Here is a 23,856-nt window from a genome sequence, read left to right as displayed (position 1 = left end):
ACTTTATCCTCTCTATACCAACTCCTAAGTAATTAAAAAAGTGTGCTAGTGTAATATTATCCATTGTTGCTCACTGTCATATTCATAAGTGTGCTATCAAATATTAATTTATTTATAAAAGTGTGATATTTATCTTGTTTCATTTTTCAAATAAATCTTTTAATTTTCAAAACAAACCTACTTCTTGGCTCAGTGAGCTCGTTGGGATTCAAAGAGAGGGGCGTTATACAAGGGTTTATCATCCAGATCTATGAACTTGTCATACAAATATATAATTAAGGGCTTCCCTTGGGCATCCCAGACTCGGCATTGACTTAGTTGGTGTGCTGAATTGAGGTCACTTAACAATGCAATCTGATACAGATGCCAAAGTACAAAGCTGAGCACTCTCTCTTGGGCACGCTACCCCCCAGCAGCGCTCCAGTTGCAATCATTCCTGTGACTAACTCACATCTGCCTGTAGTCACTATGCCGTTGAGTGGCATTGAAATATCTGCTGTATCTCAGAACAATGCAGCTGACCAAAGTGCTCAGCTAAATCTTTGGCTATGAGATGTGAGGTTGATCAGGCAAAGGCCAATGCATCTGCTGAAATTATATGGGGCTGTAATACTGAACTTTTGTGGGTGAAAATGGTATTTTTCAGAGAAGCAAATATTACCCTAGTGCGACAACATATTCTTTAAACTTATTTTTACAACAAGGCTCAGCGTACCCAGTCAAGAAGGAACAGGACAAGGATTAGCCCCTACCTCTAAAAGGCGGTCAAAATGATATTATGGGTGACTGTTTCACAACCAGCCTCTGCCAACATCAGTGATGATGGGGCTGTTCGAAGGAGTCACCAGAATAGATTTGTTTGGTCACAGATTGGGGAAAGCCTACCTGGGTGGAACCTAGTGTCGATGACTCTGAGGATGGAGATAAAATGCAATTGCAGAAGAGTGGTTAAATTACGTAGACGTCAAATGGGGCAACCATTTGGACTAATAGAGAGAGGAAGACTAGCACTTGTTTAGGGTGGGAGACAAGCATGGGCGACGAGAAGTGGAAAATCACAGTAATAGCGGGAATAACATTACCACCAACTGTTCAAGCATGGTCGGCAAAAAGTGAAAAAGTAATGGAAATAGAAGGAATAATAATAACGCTGACTGTTCAAGCATGGACGACAAAAAGTGGAAAAATCATGCTGATAGAGGGAATAATAGTGACACTGACTGCTCAAGCATGGCTGACGAGAAGTGGAAAATCACAGTAACAGAGAGATTAATAGTCACGGTAACACTTTTTGATTCAACTGTGTGAGGATCAAAGGGGAACACATTTGACATGAGAGAGTCGTTTTTAACCACAGTGGAAGAAAGGAGGTCAGTGTAGTAAAGAACTCGGTGGAGACTGCCCGGGTGTAAAAATATACTTAGAAGTGCATGTGATGTTACAGCACAATGTCATACTTTTCATTGCCAAACAATTTGACAGATCTTGCCAGAGACTTTGGAGGGAGAAATTGACAACGAACAGACTTGGGTCATAAAGGTGCTGAACTACTTTCAAATGGTCTATGCGCACATTGTTAGCTAATCTAACTCCCACAGTGCAGGAGGTGGTTTTGGCAGTTATAACCCTAAAATGGTAGCTGTGGGTGTAGATGTTATTGGCAAACCGACGGGCAGAATGCAACTGCAGCAAATTCACATTGAAAGCACGTGATGGCTTTATGAAAAATATGCTTTTCTGAGAACCAAAAGGCCAATTTCAAAGGGTGAGGATGAAAACTGGATTGGATGGTAGACAGACTTGATACAGAATTGGCTGCCAAACGGCTTAGACGAGACCAGAAGGCTTAAAAGATTCCAAAGATGGGAAGGGTAGAGATAAAATGTGCACCAGATCTGTAGGACCGAACTTTTCTGGGAATCCCACAACATGAGGAGAGAGGAGAAAAGTGAGGGAAGGACAGGGGTAAGGAAGGGTATAACCCCCTAAGTGGTATAGAAGGCATGTTTTATTTATATATAAGGGTCCCCATGCATGTGCGCTGTGCAGGGACCCTTCAAACAAAAACAATGTCAGTGTTCTAAAGTGAGCGAGCAGAGCTCCGTTGGGACAGTTGATAGATGGCCCTACTGTGAGAGGGCCGGGCTAAGACGGTGCTCGGCTCAGCGCCATTTAATGTACATAAGTAGTTGATCCTGCCTTGAATTCATGGTGCAATGTGGTCAGGAGTGGCACTGCACTCACCGCCACAGGCCAGGCTCTTCATTTCTGTGGCACCCCATTAACAAGAGAGGAGCCGTGCTTGCCATCACCGCTGCAGCCCGACGCTCTTTCCGCGGCACCGCATTTCCAGCTGCAGTTTCGTTCACGGCTGTGTCTCTGCTCACTGCTTGGCTCTTTCTGTTTGGACATGGGACACAGCTTCATCACTTTCACTGCCTGGGTGGCTCACATCTCCACTGTGCTCCCGGTGAAAGGAGGGGGAGGACCGCATCATTGCTGGGGGCCCCGCCCTGTGACATGGGGTCCCGCCCTGAATCCACAGACCGCTTCTGACATGCGATGCCCGGGTTTACGTGACTGTTGCTGTGATTAGTGTCAGGCCGCTGCTGGCATATACAGACCATCAAGGACTCCTCTCAGGGGCCCCCACACTGCTGCTGAACATGCCAGGCTTCCTCTGGCATGTGCAGATGGCTAGAAACGATGTTGGAGCCCCCCTCCATGCTGCTGCCACCCTGCGAATAGCCATTCAAGCCCAGAGGAGCACTTTAACCTGCCATATGCAGCCATGCAGACCTAAAGGCAGCCCTGATCAGGCTGCCTTCCAAGTAAGGATTCTGGCACACTTTTTAAAATTGCAAAGTTCACTTAATATTGACTATATATAAATATATAAACGGACACTTTTTAAAGTAATTAGGTGCAGCCTCATAGGCATAAGAACTATTTAAAGTGTGTAATGTGTGTACACTTTTTAAAATAAAAATATGAAACTGCTGGTGTACTGGGACTGATTCAAGCCTATATACAACATCTGATTACCAAAAGAGCATACACAAGCATTCCTTTGTCTGCCTTTCCTTGTGTTGTGTATTTAGCCTAGCCCATTGTTTCTTTATAGGGGTTTTGGGTATTCCCACCCCTCTTTCCTGTATTTACCCAGTCCTCATCCCAGTGTGGCACACCAAAGGTGACCCAACAACTCAGATAAACTGAGGCAACCAGAGACAGGTAAGAGGTGGGATTAAGTACTAATAAGCCAGAAACTGGTGCTTTCAGGTCAGCCTTCACCTGCCCCCCCATCCCCAAGTCCGATCAGTACCATCCCCCGATTCATTTTTTGGAGGCAATGCTAAGATCACCCTTCGGTGTGCCTATACCTAACTTACCTTCTTACCTGGTCATTCATATGCCCGTCCTATCCACCATGCCCCAGGAGATCAGAATACCCCCAAAAGATGAAGATGAATATCAAATCTAGGTGGACCAGACCAACCAGATGATCCATGACTGGAGCACTCCTGATGGGGAGAAGCAGCAACGCGTCATTGAGAGCTTGTCAGGACCTGCATTGAGCGTCATCAAGGTGATCCGTGCCACCCATCCAGACGACACCGCAGACGGTACAATGTACATCCTGGATGGATTCTTTGGTGCCACAGTGGGAAATACTACACCACCCACCTCCAACAGGTGAGAGGTTCACAGTATAGCTGGCCAGGATGAGGCCAATTGATCAGCTTGCTTTCCAAGCATTCTGAACCTGGCCAGGCCGTAACAATTCATGCACTAGATGGATCCCTGCATTGATGCTGATGCATCAGCGACTACATGAATGTACTCAGAAACCACCTTACTTTCAAGCACCGATCCAGGAGCTCTGTACTCTGGTGGGAAAGATGCAGGACCTTAGAACAGTTCCCTAATTTGGGAACTTGCGTCCCCTGCACACCATCATTGGCTCAATTGAAATGCCCAACTTTCTAGGAAATGTTGATTTATAGTTTAAGGTTGTTAGTAAACAGCTAAATGAATTATTGATCATCAAATGTTATATAATGTCCAATCATGTGATAGTTTCCAAAGAATTCACTTGAAAGTGATTTATCTTCAGTTCAAGTCTTTTTATTGCCTACCGCATTTCGAGATTATCTTATCTCTTCTTCAGGGGCTATTCTTTCTATAAATTATATATTCAAAAACAATGCAATTAGTAAGTTTTTCAAAAGATTTCAGATATTTATATGATTTCTAGATAGCACATCTGTATATTCTAGATAAATCAACGTTACAAGAAAAAAGGGGGGATGCAGGACACAGTGTACAGACTACCCAGTCAACTGGTGTCCCCATTTACAGCAGCAGAGTATGACATGAAACATCACGTGGAGGAGTTGTAACAGAGTACCCAGGCCCTGCAAGGAACTGTCCAAGCCACAACATGTAGTTACATCCAGGACACTAGAGCATGGAACGGTCTCTACACAGCCATCCCAGGAGAGGGAACACTAGCTCTTCTGGTGTACTCAACAGCCATGACAACCCAGAGAGTAACATCGACAAACTGCACATCTCCAGCCATGTCAGTTCTGCCACAGGTGTGGGCAGGAAGGTCACACCTCTCATACGTGTGCAAATCCACCTGATTACATCAAACTAGTAGAAAGGTTCCAGGTGTTGAACACCCCATCATGCACAATAATGTAAAACAGTGAGGACCAGGAAGCAGAGCACCTGAATCTTCTAGAGCACTACTCTCCAATTGAGTAGACACATAGAATATCAAGTCTGCACCACCAGATGGGCCCAAGGCTGCAGTGACACCACTAGTGGACAAGTGATCTGGGAACAAGCAACTGCACAGTCCGGTTAGTCCACCTGAGTGAAAGCTTGCTTGTAGTCTCACTACCAGCAAGTGCAGTACCAGAAGCACATCTTGGGGAGTACGTGAAGAGCTCGTAAGACTACCAGTCACCATGATAGCTAGCATCGCTGGACGGCAGTCACAAGCACTACTGGAAAGCAGCTCGAAGGTGACCATCATGTACAAGCATTTTACAGGAAACACCAGGCACATAACATTGGAATCTGTGGCTGGGATTAACCTTCTGTGCATGGGAGACAACACTTGCAACTAACTTGGGGTATATCAGAGTCAGACTGCTGTTTCCACATGATGTAGCTGGAGTCAACATCTGCTTCATCACCCTGGTTCTGACCTGGAACAGTCAGAAAGAAGACCCCACAACACTGGTGGTGTTAGTAAGCAATTCCTCAATGTTAGACGTATTGGCTACAGCTGGGAGCAACATCCAAGATGTCTTGTGATGGAGGCACCAGAGTGTGGGGTACTCCCAGGGGGTTCACTGCTACAGTGGTTCACTCACTGACCTGAAGACCATCAAGGTGCCAGTCATAAATGTGATTAATCTGCTTAGCAGGATGCAACATTATTGCACAGTTCCACCTGACTACTTCTGTAGCCCCATTGAATGCTACCAGCAGCTCATCCGGGGTGGCATTGAATCCAAAGACATTGGACTCAATGATCTCAGAAAAGGACATGGCCAATCTGATGGAACCGATCACCCTGCTCAGCAAGGATATTTTCAACAACCCTTGGGGCATCGGTAAGGTCCACAGAGTAAAACACCAGGGGTGTGTGGGTGATGTGTGCCCTTGCAGAAGATTGTGATACCTGGCCCCAGGAGATATGGAGGATGTACCCTGAAACCTGGACAATTGTATGCAAGCATGTGCATCGACTATCATTGCCTTAGCATCCACCCTATTATGGAGCTATACACCATGCCCAGGGTGGATGATGCATTGGGCTGCCAGACAAAATGTAAGTGATTTTCAGTCCTGACTTGTGGAGTGGCTATTATCAAATCTGGTGAACAGAGTGAGAAGACAGCCCACATCTGCCCTCTTGGGTTCTATGAGTTCGACAGGATGCCACAGAGGATTTCCGGCATGCCAGCAACATTCCGGAGCCTTATGGAGAGGTAGTCAGTGGCAAGCACCATCTACCTTGATAGCATCACTGAGTTTGACAGGACCCTGGAGGAACACAACAAGATGCTCATAAAGGTGCTGGATCACCTAAAGGAGCCAGGGTTAAAGGTCAGCGTGGTCAGGTGCCAGTTTTGCCAGACGAGTATCAAGTACATCAAACACATTGGGCCGCATCACGAGTTGGGTGGTCACCCTTACATGCAGCGGTAATGCTATTACCGTTGCATTTAAGGGTCCCCCCAAACATGGGTCTGGCGTGTTTACCTCCAGCTCTGAGCTGAGGGCAAATGCGCTAGAAAAATTCCCATTTTTGGGCGCACTTAACCATTGTGTCCAATGAAGCCAATGGGTAATGGGGAATACAGTTACTGCCCAACCCTTGACCGGGCGTTAATAGCCCCGAAACGGTTGGCAGTAACACTATTAGTGCGGGTGGTAAGGATAACGCCCAACTCGTGATGAGGCCCATTGTCTCTGTGGATGACATTGCTGTGGAGCTAGCAAAGATGGCAGCCCTCCTGACCTGGCCACGACCTCAGACCCTGAAGGACTTGCAGAGTTTCCTGGGATTCTGCAACTAATACCAGAGGTTTCATTGTGGGCTATGCCAACATCACTCAACCACATGTGGACCTCACCAAAAGGATAACTGCCTACCCAGAGCGACGAGAGGACTGGCCCAGCTCTGCAGATCAATTGTACCATCTACAGGAGCCCTTTGGTGACAGGTGGCGTGCCAAGCAGTGTTCCAGGCCATGGCGTTGAAAGATACTGAGGAGCCCTTCCTGGCAATGGGGTGCCAATGTGAGAGAGCTGGGCTGTGGCAGTGATGGCATGTGAGGCACCCCTCCTGGTAATGTGGGGATATGTCAGTGAGATGCACTGCACAGTGTCCCTGCTGGCCAAGGGGAACTGCGAATTCTGGGCAGGATCAACCAGGTAGTTACATTAGATGGCACTGAGCAGAGCGCCAACTCAGCCCTCTTGTGAGAGGGTCGTGCTATCTATCAGATGTCCAATGGCGCTCTGCTTGCACCGTTTAGAAGGGGAAAAGGGGCAGCAAAATGATAAGCACAGGACAACAGTATGGGGCAAAAGAGGGGTAAACGAGCTCAAACGTGTGACCTTTAATGGGTGCAGGGCCAGAAACCAGCTGCCAAAAATCCAGGATCTCAAGTTAGCTTCTAGAGTTAAGGTTCCAAAAAACAATTTTCCCAGTAGTATGGTTTTTATGGATAGATCTTCAGCCAAAGCAGTAAACCAATAAGGGAAGGAGAGGGTTAATTTATCTCTAGATACCAACAATTCCATTGATGATGTGGAAGGTACCATTACCTTGGGAATGGCCAGGAGTGCTCAAAAAGAACATCAGTACCACCACCAAGTCCAGGCGGGGCATCCACATGATACATATTAAACTCTTCTAGAACAGCATGTGCAAGAATAGTTTGTGAACAAGGGATATGTCACGTCTAAATTAAAAATATGGTTTATGAATGCAATCAGATATGAAGTAATGAATAAATGAGGCACTTTTAACTAGAGAACACATTACTGATGCATTTCTAGCGAACAAAGTTGCAGCAATTCCTGTTTACTGCTAGTGTCAATATATGTGCTATCTGCATACAGAGAGTATTGGTAAGAATGGGTAAAAGATCTTTGTGAACCCCCTTTCTGGTCTTCTCAGAGGTGTTTGTGGGTTCATCCACTTGCAGGATTTTCAGGCCTGTGACATGCCCTGGTGATAGGTGCATTCTGTTTTCCAGGGTCCAATCCTACACTGAACACATTTCACAGGCAAGAACACCAGGTCTAGCACGCCGGTTTTGCTATCGGCTGTTTGAACAAATCATTCGGCACTGGTGGGGACAACTTCAGTGCCATCTTGACCTCTCAGTTCCAGGATGATGCTTGTGTTTATGGGATTTATATAAAGCATAAAACTAACTGAGAAGCAGCCCAGCACTGTTCACAGGAGAAAACCAAAGGAGGTTACAAGTAAAGGTCTGAGGGTAGAAGAGGGCCTTTGATTGGTAAGGGAGCAGGTGCGTCAGGAGAATTAGGGTTCACTGGCCCAATCAGCGATTAGGGAGGCGTTCTTTCCTTCCTTGATAAAAAATACCCTAGATCAGAATCTCCCCATGTAGGCACGGACCAAACTGGGGAGTGCATCTGAGATCAAAACCCTATGGCATGGCTGCTCCTGCAACAAGTGCCTCTGCAAAACATGTAGTTCTCTTGTCCACAAGAAAAGAGACTACGCACAATTCAGAGACAGGCTTGCTTGTTTCTCCCGCTCTCTGTGCGATTGGCCACACAGACTTTCCTGGAAGACTTACGCAGTGCGGAGATCCTTTGCTAGTTGATGAAGCAGGGCAGCATAGTCCAAGATCAGACTACATTGGCCTCGCAGAAATTGAGAAATCTCACACATTCTGTAATGTCTTGTTTTAAAAGCCCAAGAGATCAACCAATCACCTCTGTGTGGAAACAACAACATATTTTCCTCAAAGATGGAAAGTGCTATGATGCTAAAGCGGTTTCAGCTATAGACAGGCAGTAGCTTCAGTGCAAATATTAAATGGCCTTATTCTTCAGGTTCTTCATAGGTTTCTTTATAAACCAATATGTCCGAAAGACATAGGAGATACCCACTAGCCACCATAGTGACTCCAGCTCAGCCCCCAGCCAACCTTCACACAGGATTTCCATTCAAAGCTTTCACCCAGCATTCCTGGGTGAATTACAATTACCTTATGTATCACACTACCATGTACCTTACCAAAATCCTCAATGTTGGCCTTCGGAACATTCGTTTAATCAACAATAAAGCTCATTCTGCTCTTGACATGTTTTCCTGTTTCCTTCTGAAATTTCTCTGTTTTTCCAAAACCTGTCTTTCTTCCTCCAATACTTTAATTCCTGCTGTACTGTCTTCTCAACACTCCTTTTTTCTCCCACACCCCCTACTCTTCTGGCCGTGGTGGAGGTGTTGGTATCCTGTCTTCTGTTCCTCCAACTTCTCTTCCACCAAGTTTGCACTTCCTATGCCCCTGTCCATTGAATACCATTATGCTATCCATTCATCTACATTTCTCCTTGCTCTCGTGGTGATCTACTACCCTCCTGGCCCGTCACCACCTTTTGGGATGATCTTGGCTCACTCCTTTCCTCTCTTCTACCTTTTGACCATCCACTATTCCTTGTAGATTAATTTAACCTTCATCTCTCCTCAACCCATGCATCTGTTCTTTTAATCCCTATTCTTAAACCTTACTACTTATCTCAAATCACGCCCCCCACACACATTTCAGGGTTCTCTTGGGACCTATTTTTTCAATGACGCCTGTCCTCTCCTTAATCTCCACTTTACCTCGCTCTTTCTAATAACTTCCTCTTAGCCTTCTCTTTTCCGCTCCCTCCTTCTCCCTTGGATTTCCTCCATTATGACCATAGAATTTTTACTATCTCATCCTTCTCTTCTGCCCCTATTTCCCTTCTCCCGTCTCTTGATGTATTTGCTTCCCTTTTAATGGACCCTGATTCACTACTCCTTTCTACTAGCCTGACGAACACCCTAAATCTCCTCTATCCTTCTGCACCCTTTTATCCTTCTCATAAGTCATCACAACCCTGGATGGTCCTGCCCTTCATTCAGCTCATCAACTTCTCAATCGGGCCAAGCAATGTTGGCTTAAGTCCGTCCATGCCTACCACTGATCTGGATCTCATGTCTACTCTTCATTCAACCTACAATACTACTCTATGCTAAAACACAGTACTTTAATACTCTTTTTGATTCTCTCTTCTCCAGGCTTTCTATTACTTAACATAAATCACATTCTTGCGTCCCCCACCACTCAGTGCCTCGCTTTCTTCACTCTCAGATTCAGGTTTTGCTAACTATTTCTCTTCAAAAATCTCCCTCCTTTCGGTCTTCAGTTTCATCTTCTACTACTCCTTCACCCTCTTCCCTGTCTCCACTTAACTCTCTACGCACTGACAAAATTCCTTCTTTCCATTCACTTTCTAACTCCGGTATCTCCACCGTTCTGACCCATGCGCATCCCACTGCTGCCCCTTTACCTTCCTCTTTAATCTCTGTAGTGGACTATTCTTGTCTATCCTACATCATTGCTCTATTTAACCCATCGCTTTTCTCTGTTACTTTTCCTGCTTCTTTTAAGCATGCTTCAATTCTCCACATCCTCAGAAAACTCACACTTGATCCTTGTTTCCCCCTCCAATTTTCACTCCATCTCACTCTCACCCTTCTTATCTCTCAACCATTGTAACTTGTTGTCTACACCCAAGTCGCATCTTTTGTCAACCAACACTCTTCTTCCTCCCATTCAATCTGGGTTTCATCCCAGTCATTCTACTATGACCTCCATTCTGGCGGTCTCGGAGGCTCTCCTATCTTCATGCTATGCTAAACGTTCCTCTCTCCTTGTACTCCTTGATGTTTCAGCAGCTTTTGATACTGTCAATCGCTCTCTGCTCTGTCCTCTTTCTCATCTTGGCCTAGTGAGTTCTTTCCTGAATTGCTTTCAATCCTATATCTCCAGCTGCACCTTTTCTGTCTCCTGGGCTGGCCCCTCAGGTTCTCCCTCTTTCCTACAGTGTGCCTCACGGGTCTGCTATTGGTCCAATTCTCTCTTTCTCTCTCTCTTTCTCTCTCTCTCTCTCTCCCATTGGTTCTTTTTTTCCTTTGGTTTGTCTTACCATCTCTATGCAGATGACTCGCAGATCTTTCTGTCTTCCTCGTTTTCTCGAATTCTATCCACTCTCAGCCTTTTTATTATTCATCCAATCTTGGATGTCTTCTCACTATCTACATCTTAATCCTTCAAAAACGGAAGTCCTTTTCTTTCCTGCCTGTATCATCCCTCCCCCTCTCTCTTCTGTCTCTTTTCCCCCTTTGTTATTCCCTGTCTTTACCTCAGCCCGCAACCGTGAGTCATTTTTGACCGCTCATTTTCATCCCATATCTATTGATCTTGCCGATTTCAACTTTTCAACATTGTTAACTTTTCATGCTTCCCAACCCCTTATCTCATCCTTAGTCTTCTCTCGCTTATTCTATTGTTCCAGCCTATGACTTGGTCTCCCGGCCTATCGTCTTGCTCGACTTCGCTCTATTTATCATTCTTCGATCCACATCCTCTGCAGCCTTTCCCCTTATGACTCCATTTCCTCTGCCATGCACTGTCTTCGGTGGCTGAATTCTGAAGCCCGACTTTGAATCCTGACTTCTGTTTTCATTTCTTTGTTTGGTATTCAAATGTTTCTAGGGTCTCGCTCCCTCCTATGTCTCTTCAATTGGTCTCTTTCTATTCTCCCTCTTGCTCCCTTCACTCCCAATTTCTTTTTCTTTTGGTTGTTCCCCATAGCCCCTGCGCTTCCGCTCCTTTTACCTCCTTACCCGTAAGCAATGGAATGCCCTCCCTCTGTCTATTCGGCCTCTGACTTCTCTCTCTCTTTTTAAAATTCTACTGAAAAACACCTACTCGCTAATTGATTTTGCATTTCAAATCCTATTGTTGTACCGCTCTGATCTTTGTGAAGTGCTCAGGCGTTACGCGATGTATAAATAAAATACAAATGCAAAATACAAATTCCCTGAGCTGTTTGTGCACGTGGTATCTCGTGTTTTAAAATACTTTATTTTAAAAGTCTACAGTTTGGTCGTGCACGTTTGGTCAAATCGGCCAATTGCATATATATACATGTATATGTGGGAAGGGGAGTAGGGAGGGAGGGGTGAGGTTGGGTGTTATGGGGGTACCACCATAGCAACAAAAAAAACCTGTCGACGTGTTCGACCAAAAATGCACGACCAAACCACCACTTTCGAAAGGAAGTCTTTTAAAACACACAGAACCTGTGCACAGAGCACACACCGACGTTCTAACTCTCACATATGATGGCCATCAGGGCAGGCAAACAGGACATAGCCCGGTGCAACTACCAGCACTGTGTAAACAGCCAACCTGGCTGTGTTGTCAGTCTTAGAGAACTGCAACTCCAAATGCTATACCTCGAACTCGAGGGATAACAGAAGGGTGCTTTCTGAGGATTCACCATGACGACAGCAAGCATTCAAGTCCTTCCTCGGAAATGGGTTAAGATACTTAAATTCAGCTTTCAATTCCTACAGAGGCCTGTTTTAGATGCTAGTGCCAGGTGGAGCGGCCCCTTTTCTCTTGTGGACGCCTCAACGTGGCGATCTATCAGGACAAATAATGGAAATCTTCTAGTAGGTGCCAGTCATGTGCCAATGTTGCCTGCCTTCGTCGTATAATACGAGCGTCTATTTGTCTGATGCCCCTGGAGGCATGGGGGGGAATCAAAGAAAGAGTCTCTGATGGGGACCCAGGTGGCCTCCATCGGAAGAACTGCAGCTTAGGAGCCTCCATTGCTGCCTCTTTGCAGCTGCGACTGTTTCGGCGACTGAATATTCCCCGGGCCCACTGTGGGACTTGCACGCGCAGGCCAGCACACAGCGCGTGACTAGAGGTGCATCAGCAATCTTGCTCTGAACCTCCTCATCAGCATTAGATGAGAAGAAATCGGTGCTTATGAAAGGTAAATCCAGAACACACGTGCACACATTCTGGGAGCTAAAGGTTTGACATACCTGCAGAGAACATAATAAGCTCACTTGACATCAGACTTCTCCTTGAAGCAGGCACTCCGCATCTAAATGCTGTAGAGAAATTAAACAACCCAACGATAAAACCTATCACGCCAGGACCTTTTATAATCTCTGGAAATGCCAGAACAGTTCCCCGCTCTCAAGTCCAACGCCCCAGTTCAATAAACCATTTTGCCCAAAGCATCTAATGCATTTCTATTATTATCTGGGGAACTTCAGACTATGATTATCTCCACCTGAGGACCCCAACATACTCTAGGCCCCTTATGTGATGCCCTAAAACATATATGAGGCCTGCCGGCAGGCCTTGTTACAAAGGGGAGACAAATTCCTACTAAAAAAACAGGAGGTAATAGCTTCCCTGTGCAAGCAGCCCAGTACTGGAACGCCCTACCAGTTGAACTAAGAAGGGACCAGCCCTACAAAAGCTTCAGGCACCATACCCGCACCTGGCTTCGACGCAATGACCTCTGAAACTGGTGACCCTGAGCATTGTGACCTGATGACACAAATACCCCTCCCCTCTTACATGTAAAATGTACATAATGTATTTACTGTATATAATTTGTTACCTTTCCACCCTTACATGTAAAGAATGTACATAATGTAATTACTGTATACAATTTATGTTACCAACAACCTGTAATATGCAACCTGTAACCAAGTTCTAAGCATTCTTGTTATTCTGTGCGCCCAGCTACCCAAGGGTTTTCGGGTGCCCCATAAATAAACAAACAAACAAACAAATAAGACCAGGGTATGGTCCACACCCCCTACACTACATGTGCTTCATGATAAGCATTGCTGCAGCTAATAGCGTGTCCAAAAGCATGAGAGTGTTTGTGTTGCTTAAAGTGGAATTCCATTTCTATCCTACCACATTTTGAGACAAATCTGAACAGGATGTCATATTGTCTGCTGGTGACTGGTTGCTTGGGGCCGATGCCTGGACTGCATTCTCAAAGCCGGAATAGCAGTGATTCAACAATGCTTTGCTCTACGCAAGGGTCCGGATGTTTTGAAATACAACTTCCATGACCCCTCACTATTGACTGAGTTGGTTAGGGCTCATGGTAGTTGTAGTCCTAAGCATCCAGAGAGCTCAAGGTTGTATCTGTTTCCGGACGAGGAAGAGTTTGGTCTCTGTCAAGTGGGCGAGTTGAAATTGCACCTTGTAACCCTAAAATGGACGGTTCAGACCCAGGGAGTCTTGCAACGGTTTAGTAGAACTTGTTCTGACAGTCCCCCTCGCAAAAAGAGACTACATCAAATTGACACATAACAAGTAATTGCATGCATTTAGATGATAGATTTGGACCGATGTGTTCTAACATGAAAACTAGAAAATAAATCGTATAGGGAAAAATACTCTGGGATTCCTGCTGCCTTTCTAAGGCATACCGATATGGCGAGACCTACATTTACTGGGGAAGATTCACTTCCCAAACATTCTCACGAGAAAAAGGAAATCCTTACTCGATACATATTGGGTAGGACTTGTCTATGTCCAGAAGGTACAGTAGCATTACATCATCGGCTGGCTTCCCAGAGTTCATTCAGAACCTCTAGAAATAGCCACTACTAAGAAACTACTCTTTGAAAAAGTGACAAAAGTTATGCCGTGACTTTGCTTAAAGATCAGCTCTCGGCATGTATTTGTAATTATTTTATTTGTAGTGCGCACCTTGCCCCGGGGCATCTGGGCGCGTGTTTTGCAAGGCAGGTACAGGGTGTGATGATCTGCCACCTGGATGCAAAGCCAGACTTCGCTTCGAGAGGAAATATGGGAAACCATGTTTTTAGGTGACTTCGAAGGGATCGCCAACCCTGCTTTGCATGCAGCATTGACGTTGTCACAAAAATGTTTGTTCATGCTCTGGGGTGATCATGTCAAAATGTACAACATTCACACATTCCTAGACTCCCTCCCCCAATACAAAGGGTGTTCTTGGGATGCTTCACTTAGGAGCTCATTTTCGAATGAGCGTAACGTAAATTTATTAGGTAAAAGACTTGCGTGAGGCTTTTCCCACCATACATTTATGTTACGGCTCATTTTCGTCCCTTTGTATGACGGAGAGCAGGAGCAGAATGCAACTTGCGTTTCCATCGCCTCCCTTCCCCTCTACCATATAAATGCCCCAGCATTTGTGCAGGCGGGCATTTTCTGCCAGTGCAAATGCTGGGGATCCCTATAAAGCCTGCCAGCTTAATGCATCAGCAGAAAGCCGGAGTACTCCGAGGGCCATTGTACACTCTGCCTGCCACGTGAGCATGGCAGGCAGCGTTTAATTGGAATTGTAAAGACTGCCCTGTGCATTTGCACTCCGCCTTCAAATCACCAACATTTGGCAGCATAGAGATGCCTACATGTATGTCTACACGCAATGGCTCCCCGCCGCCAAATTTTGATTTGGAGCAAAATGAGCTCCATACTGATCCAAATTATAGTTAACTGTATTATTTTACTGGGGGTATTTGTATAGCTTCTAAGGGGCAGCAAAGCACAAGGCTGTTAGGGAGCACATGCATTATGCAGTGCACGTTCACCTGTGATGTGTTAGGATGGACAGGTGGTGGACATAGCTCAAGGGATAAATCTGGGAGGCCCCGGGGACGCAGAAGATGTGTGACAGGGAGGTCTACAGTTATCTCCTGAATTGAAGTCCGTCGTTGTAGATATGGGGATTTTGTTCCAGAGTCAGGTTTTTCAGGTGGCGGAGGTCTGCTTCATTCTCAAGACCAGCTGTGGGACCAGCAGAGTGGTTAAAGCAGCACAGTTGGCATTACATTGTCCCTCACTTGCTGAATAATACCCCCCTTCAAAGATTCTGTGAACCCCAGATTCGTTAGCCTTCTCTACACTTTTCAAACCCGACACTCGCCTTAGTCTGGTGCCAGAGTCTGGGGTTTACCCCCCTGCCCCTCCCCCACCCCACCAACTGGAATGGAGGAGCTATAGCACATGCTTCTGACTTTGGGGAAACATGGAGAACTTTCTCATATTATATATTTAGACTTCCTCTGTATGTCCAGCTCTCCTGGGCCTACAGTGGCGCGGTGGCAATTCAATGACATGCAGACTTTTGTTTTACACCATTTTGCATTCGATTTTACTTCCTACACATATGCAATTTGGCGGGAATACACACAGTAGATCTTGTCTTCTTGCGAATAGAATTCCCAGCATTTGAGAACCATGTGTTGGGGAGGGCCTCGGGTGCACGCGTTTTGCGTTGCTCCCGGGGAGGTTTGGGCGCTGCACTAAGGTCAGTGAGCCAGGCTTGGGGGCAGAGCACCCCCCAGTCTATTTATACAGGTGTTGGCGAAGTTTCGAGAACAGTCGGCAGTAGATGCCGATCGTCTTCCCATTTCTGCTTTGCCCTCTAGGTAGTTTTTCATGTCGGGTAGGGCCGGGCAGTAAGCAGTGAAGTTTTTGGGATTTGGAAGATTGTCAGATGGGAGCAGGCGGGTAAATAAAATATATATAAAATATATATATACTCAATATAGTTTACGCCAGGAGGGAGGATTCCCTTTTCCTTGCACCCCTTGGCAGTTTAGGCAAGTGTGTGGTGCGCGGCCCCACCGTGTTTTTTCAGAGTGGGTTTTTTCTGGGCCCTGTCATGTTCTTGGTGGCGTGGGTCTGGGCACATCGGCTGACCCAGGTTTGAGCCACATTCTTTTGTTCGGGCTGGGGGCTGTGGGGACATTGGGGAGCCTTTGTGAGTCTTTCCGGCTCCCGGTGCAGGGAGCTCCATAGTGTGCCATTTATGAGAGGGAGAGTGCGCTGAGCAGAGCACGCCACCAGGGGGGCAGTGTGGTGCAACGCTCAGCGAGCCGAGGCTGCTGTGCAACCAGGTGTCAGCGCTATCTGTGGAAGCGGGTTTACTTTAGGGCAGCGAGGGGGTGGGGTGGTTTAAGGGGGAGGCAGCTCAGGGGGGTTCTTTATTATTTTTTTAAACAAAAAAACAAGAGTATATGTTACAGCTTAATTAAAGGGCCAGAGGCTTCAGGTCCCCTGCACCTGGGGTACATGGAAAAAGGGGGGGGCATTTTTGCTCCTTAAAAGGGGGTGGGAGAATTCCAAGATGGCAGCCAGCATAGGCAGACGTGTGTGAGACGCTCCGTCCCCACCAGGCCGCATATATAGCAAATAATAAAGCAACGTGGTAAACTGCCACGGGGATACTACATTACGAGCAGCGGGACCCCTCGAGAGACAGCTGCCCGCCATCAGGGAAAATGGTGCGCGACACTGGGAGGCCAGCGGTAGCGAGGCGGGTGGACGCTCCGGCGCCTGGAACATGCATTGTCCCCAATACAGACGATACAGAGGAATACGCTTCCTCCGGCCCCAGAAAATTGCCCTTGTTTGGCGCATCACAGCTTTGCACACATAGCGGTCTCGTCGTGGACGGCAACGAGGAGCGGCTGGCTGAGTGAAAGTGGGGAAGGCGTCCGTTAGCCACCGGAGGTGGAGAGAGGAAGGGCTGGTGTGTGCGGACCAGGCGGCTGCCCCAAAAAAAGCATGGACAGCTGGGAGAAGCTGGAGCCTTCCTGCTTGGAGCCCGCTCGGAGGGAGGCACCTCCAGGGTAGACGCCAGTCTGTGAAGCGGAACACACCGGTAAAGAGGGGCCCTTCTGCATGCTGCGTTTCTGCAGGCACTACATGAGTCCAGGAACTGGCCCACCCAGATCAGTGAGCTAGGATACCCCTGACATAGAGATCGAGTGGCCAGTGGGTGTGGATCCTAACACATGAACTGACTCCTCACTCATACGAACATCACACCTCTCACCAGAAGCAAGGGGGCATAGGAGGGGCCAATACTTGGGGCATACCTCGAACACTAACGAAATGGCATAACCAACACGAGGCCTATCGGAAGAACCTCGAAAACTTCACCCGCGCCTTTCTGGCTTTGATACCCATGACGCCAGGACAAGAACATACTAAGAGAGCCCCACGTTGCCTTCATGTCCAAAAGTAAGGGGAAAGGAACGATTGCTGATCAGAATCCGCCCAGGCACGCCAAGAGAACAGCATCAGAAATCTGTGGAGTTTCGAGACCCCGCCACAGACCACAGGTGGGCGAGATAGATAAGACGCACCGACGCTGGGGACGCGAGAAGAGGGTGCAATGGTAAAGACGATCTGCAGAACTGGTTCAAAGAATTCCATGGCCAGTTTATGGCATCTTTTCAATCTCAGTTCGAAGTGCTAAAGGCACACATGAAACAGTTAGTGCAGGATTTGAAAATCGATATGGTTCAGCTAGAAGAGAGGACGGACACGATGGAAAGGGCAATCCAGAATATGGAGGAAGACACATAGAAAAGTGATGAAGCTCTGGAACACCTCTCTTGCCTCACACAATTTGGAAATCCAATGCGAAGACTTTGAAAATCCATCACAGAGATCCAACAATAGGATTAAAAATCTTTCAGAGTCGGTCACAGACAAGGACCTGAAGGACACTGTGCAACAATTGTTCACTGACATCCTGGCAGGGGGCACTGAGGAGCCAGTCCAGACCAATCGCATACATAGGGTGGGCCCGCAGAGGATGGTGCCAGCCTAGCGACCAAGGGATGTGCTGTAACATTGTACAACCAGAAAGAGCACATTTTGTGAGCAGCAAGATCCACATGCCCGCCGGGGATCAATGGAGCAGAGGTACAGTTGTACCAAGATCTTGCCCAATCCACACTACAAAAAAGGAGGGCAAGGAATGGGTAAGGCAAGCAGGGGGAGCGGAGTGCTGTAAACTGTGGGGGTGTTCTTTGGTGTGGTCTCATTTTGTCATTTCTTTTCGCAGATGCAGTGCAGTAAGAGCAGTACTGGATAAGGGTTGACCAGTTGCTGATGGAAGTAGGGGTGTCACGGTATTAGTTTTATGACGGTACGATAACCTTCTTGCCAAATGACGGTATATCATGGTTATCGCGGTATAGCAGGTGGAGTTGACTAAATCTTAACAAATATTTTCTAAAAGGTCATAAATTGTCAGATTTATCATCACAAACAAAACCAGACACCCAGGGCCAGAATTGGGGTTTTCAACATACTTTCCACTGAAATACCACCCCTTGCTTCCCCCAAACAAACACACGTGTGGAGAGGAGGAGGGGCGGAGCCCTGCGGCGACTGGCAAAGCAAACTGAATAGCTTTTCTTAAGTGGTCATTTAGGCTCGGGCCAAAAGGTGTTAAGTAATCACGGACATGTTACCCTTTGGTATGGCAGCAGGGAATACCCACAGAGATTAGTGAATTTCGCAGTGTGACTTATTATATGTAAATTCAATGATAGAACCAGGGAAATCCCCCATTGTCATATGTTTAGAGAACATTATCCATTATAAATATATAAACCCCAAAGCCGCCAACCCAAAGTAAGCCCTTTTGCTTCTTGACACTGTGTCTATTTTTCCTATTGCTAACATATTGATTTTGTGTCAGGCACGTGTGGTTGATTGAATGGCACTAAAAACTGCTCCAACTGAAACTACTTGGCAGACTGCACATCCAACAGTGCAAGACCAAGACTGCGCAGCACTTGGTTACTGCAGCCTTTCCAAATCAGATTCAAAAGCACACTTAACGGTATAAACGGTATAACGGTATAAACAATGTGACGGTTATTATTGTTCAATTAAGTGGTTCACAGTATCTTTAACGGTATACCGTAATACCGTTACATCTCTAGATGGAAGGAGTCAATAAAGGCCAGGGACGATATACGGTGGTGGTGCCGCTTTGGAGGCATATGTCCTGTAAAGATTTTCATTGGAAGAAAAAATGAGCATCCATAGGGGGTTTGAAAAAGGCTCAGCTGGGAACCATGGTTTCTGGGTGAACTACCTGTGAGTTCTAAATGGCAACTCATGTCTCAGTCAATGTTCATCCCTATCAGAGACACTGAATCTAATCAATCAATTCAAAATAGTTCACGTTGAAGTAGTTGCTTAGTGAGATGACCTCCTCTTCTTGGTAGGGATACATGATCCAGTATGATGAATTTGACTTGTGCAATCCATTGTGACTCCTTAATGAAGTGTTGGGCCACTGGAGATCTTTCTGCCTCAAGTTGGATGTTCTATTTGTGTTCAGACCACCTGGTCTTGGCTTTTCTTGTGGTCATCCCGAAGTAAAATAGTCCACACAAATCAAACATCCGACTTAAGGCAGAAAGATCTCCAGTGGCCCAACACTTCATTAAGGAGTCACACTCGATTGCGCAAGTCAAATTCATCATACTGGAACATGTATCCTTACCAAGCAGAGGGGGTAATCTCACAAAGCAACTACTTCAACGTGAACTATTTTGGATCACTACAGAGTTTTGTTCTCTGTTCCTCCACGTTTGGCTTTGAACCAACGTAACATTTCCCTCGACCATTGGGACATTCTTTGGACCACAGGTCAGTTATTTAACTATTTATTTAGAAAATGGAGTCTTACAACCACTCCCCTCAGGGAATAACAACCTAAAATATACATTATTCATTTATGTATTTCGAAAGCTCAAATTCAGATCACTCAGCCATGATTGCTTAAGCCCCTGTGTTTAAACGTGATGAGTTTGTCTAACATCTATGACCAACATAACTTTTATTGACAATTGTGCTAAATTGTGCATTCTTTGAGTTAATATTTTGATTAAATTATCTGTTTGATTGTGCTTCCAGCACTGTACTTATTGCTTATTTAATATTGTGCAGATTTTTATCAGACCACAGTGTGCCCTGCTGTTTTCCCCCATCAGTGGGTGGACCTCTTATCTTTCCTTTTGGTTACCTGTCTTGTAGCCACGATTCACACAGGAGCACCTAAACTTTTGAGTAACGACTGTGAAAGACCATCACCGATATACACTTTTGAATCTGATTGACAGCAACTCCCAGCGTGCACCTCTACTTCCCCTTTTTTCTGTTTATAAGTATTGAGCCATGGTGTGCAGAGGTAAAGGGCACGTTACATGCGGAAAAGGGTTTCGTGAATGGGGCGGGGGTGGCCCTCAAGGTAGGCTGGAAAGGATGCTATGGGCAGGGAGAAGGAAGAACCTGGCAGGAGTGCTTATAATTGGCCCAAGGGCTTTTACAGGGGGAGGGGTAATGGGAAAAGAGGAAGGTGCGGGTGGAGTAGGAGAGAAGGGAGGAATTGTTCAGTGGAGAGGGTTAAAGGAAGGGATCTTGGGCTGTATAAGGGGGCCAGGAGTTTCAAGTATTTAGCAAATAAAGAGACTGGTTGTGTCTCAATAGGTAGTGGGGACTACTTCTAGGTCTAGGTGTCAGGCTTTTCGGGTGGGGAGCGTAAACAAGGGGAGGGGGATTTGGTGGTGGGGCAGAAAGAACACCTCTCAGGAGGGTTTTTATGCATGCCGGGGACGCGGTCAGTTAAATGATGGTTGGTCGAAGCCGAAGGATTACTATCGCAGCAAGGAGGGTGGTTAGTACGGTTTGGATGGACAGGCTATCCCGGGGTTACAAGATAGGGGAAGAGGTAGGGAAAAAGGACGGGCGGTGGCTCGGGGAGAAGACATGGATAGGGTTGGGGAAGATGTAGGGGAGTTGAAGTGGGAAGCAATATTTGAACAGGGGTAATGGGGCGGGGGGGGGTTGGGAGGGGGCTTACCCACATGTGTTAACGGTTTGGTTAGTCTGTCAGGCCGATGGGCAAGGTTAGCGTAGTTTGTAAACTGTGGCCTGTCACATTAAAGCGACCTTTTCCACTAATGGCGACTCTGGGTCATGTGTGCAGTTTATTCCCATGGCCTCATTGGTCGTAATTACAATAGCCTGGAAAGTCTGCCACCAGCTGGCAATGGGGGAAACCAGCTATTTCCGAGCCATAGAATTCCTGTGAGGCAAAAAAAGATGTTGTTTTCTCAAAATGTTGCTTTTGTGCTGCATTAATGAAATGTTGGCCCAAACATTCCAACATACTCTACTGGAAAGTTCGTGCATTAACATTTTGGAAAGACGAACCGGAATGACTCAAATGCCTTACCCAAAAAAGATGCTTGAGAGAAATGTCAGTGAAATCAGTGTTTCAGTCCGATCTTCCTTCTGCCCAGAACGAGGAAACGAAAAGCACTGTTCTGGAAATATGTTGGGCTAAAAATCCGCGCCTTCTAGGGTGGTAGTCATTCTGCGCACATTGTGGGGAAGGTTGCAGCGACGGGAATGAATCGCCCGTCCAGGCGCCGTCCCGCGGGGCCGAGCTCGGATCCCAGGGGCATGGAAACGCACATTCCGTCCTCAGGCACAGGACTGCTCTTGTCAGCTGAGCCAAGCATTACCATATGTCCATTTCAGAGCTGCTCTTAAACATGAATTTCACCGTGCACATAATACAGTGGGGGGAGGGGTGGGGTTCACCGTCCACAGGTGCGACTGGCGGGGTCGCTGGACGCTGGCGGTCCTGTGGCACGGGCACAGCTTGGTGCCTGAGCGCCTGTTCGCACGAGAGTAGAAGCTACAGGTTGGAGAAAGAGGCAGACTGCCCAGACTGATGGGACCCGCGCGCAGCCCTGCATGCGCGCCCCGGAATCAGCAGCCCAGCCCACGGGCTGTCTGGGACCCCCCCTGGGGCGGTGCAGCGATGCGCAACTGTCATGATATTGACCTCGGGTGCAGTAACTTCTCTTTTATGCCAGCTAAGGCCCCGCATACCACGTAAGGCGCGCCTTTACCTTCACTCTCTTCTATCTACAGAGCAGAGGTGGGATTTAAACGTGAACACTGTACGCAGAAAACTTGAAGCTCTAAACTGCCGAAACCGTCCGCAATATACTGGTGAGGTGGTTCGGTCTGACCGCAAGAATGCACGCGCCTCGCCAAAGCCCTCGCCTCACCAGACCATGAGGCGATAGGTGCACTCTTGGCCAGTCCTACATCAGAACTTGTTCAATGGACTGGCCTCTACAGCCCACTAGTTTACCCAGAACGGCCTTAGACCTAATTATGTGCCACTGTGTCATATGCACGTTCACCAAGGCCAGCCCCCGCATGTCCACCCCCATCCGCATGTCCACCCCCCTCCCCTTATAAAAGAAAGTTTGACCGCGGGCGGCCCGCTTACCTGTGTCAGTGCCGGCCTGGGGCGGACATCTCCCCTCCAGGGCTTCCTTCATTACCACACATCCTGCGAGGCACCCCGGGACTCCGCAAAGTATCACGCCGGTCCTCTATATCGGGAGCCCCCAGAGGCTCGGACCCACGCTGTCAGATGAGGCAGTCTCCGGTCCGCCTCAGGCCCTCCCAGCCCTACATCCTCAGAGCAGTCCAAAGGCGCCAGAATCCCAAACCGCGAGCCAGAAAATAAGAGCGCCGCCAGAGCGAGTGCCAGGTGATCCTCGGCCGGCGCTCCTGCAGGGAGCGAGCGGCGACCAGCGCATCCCGCGCACCGATCAGCGCACTCCGCACAGTGCCGCAGCGCATGGAGTGCGAGGCGCGGCACCACCCCTGCGAGGCGACCAGGAGTACTGCAGGCAGAGCTAAAGGAGGGAGAGTACTGGGCGAGAGGAGAGCTCCAGGGGGAGACCAAGGTAAACCGGGAAGACATGATCTTCACATAGTTACAGGATGAGGCATCCCCTCGCTTCACAAACAACCATCCATGCAAGAAAAGAGACACACAGTGTCAGGTGAGGAAGATACAGGGGCAGCGACGTTCTGCGGGGCACGGGCACTTATCGACTTGTAAGCATTATGGTGGTGGTTGGAAAAAATGAAGGAGGAAAGGTTTGGTTGTACTGGTGAGTGCTGGTGACGGAAAACCGGACTGAATGTTCTAAACCTTCACTTTCATCTTTCCAAATCCTGCTAATTCCATCCTCCTGTTTCCCGCGGATTTAGTCTAAATGCAGATTGCCAGCTCACTCTCCCGCCCCCACCTCAGCCTTTCAGCAACAGAGGCACAGAGCGTTCAGTCTGCTTTCTAGGCCCAGCGAGGTGGCCCACTGCCCGGCCTCCTATATGTTATGTTAAAGGTTATTTATACCGCATACTATCACTACATGCGTGGTCCCCTGGTGCTCTGGCGGATCTGTAAGACAAGACGGTGAGAGGAGGTGAGTGGGACTCAGCTGGAGACAAGAGCAGGAGAGCTTTGATGTGTTGTTGGCAGCTCCGGTTAGGTTTACACCGTTCGCTGAGTACAGGTGTG

At 47.3% G+C, this 23,856-nt stretch overlaps 1 protein-coding gene across 4 annotated transcripts in view; it reads right to left on the bottom strand.

Moving 5' to 3' along the window:
* HTR1E (5-hydroxytryptamine receptor 1E) overlaps positions 1-23,271 on the bottom strand; it is a 1,306,842-nt gene extending 1,283,571 nt beyond the window's left edge. For all 4 annotated transcript variants that reach the window (XM_069606356.1, XM_069606360.1, XM_069606357.1 and 1 more), the window contains exon 1: positions 22,771-23,271. The gene's annotated coding sequence lies outside the window, so the exon portion shown is untranslated. The remainder of the gene's footprint in view (positions 1-22,770) is intronic.
* Between the last annotated feature and the right edge of the window lie 585 nt (positions 23,272-23,856).

Source organism: Ambystoma mexicanum, chromosome 4p (genome assembly GCF_040938575.1).
Source record: "Ambystoma mexicanum isolate Mex_15411 chromosome 4p, UKY_AmexF1_1, whole genome shotgun sequence".
In the NCBI taxonomy this organism is placed as follows: Eukaryota; Metazoa; Chordata; class Amphibia; order Caudata; family Ambystomatidae; genus Ambystoma; species Ambystoma mexicanum.
This window is presented reverse-complemented; position numbering and strand designations above follow the sequence as displayed.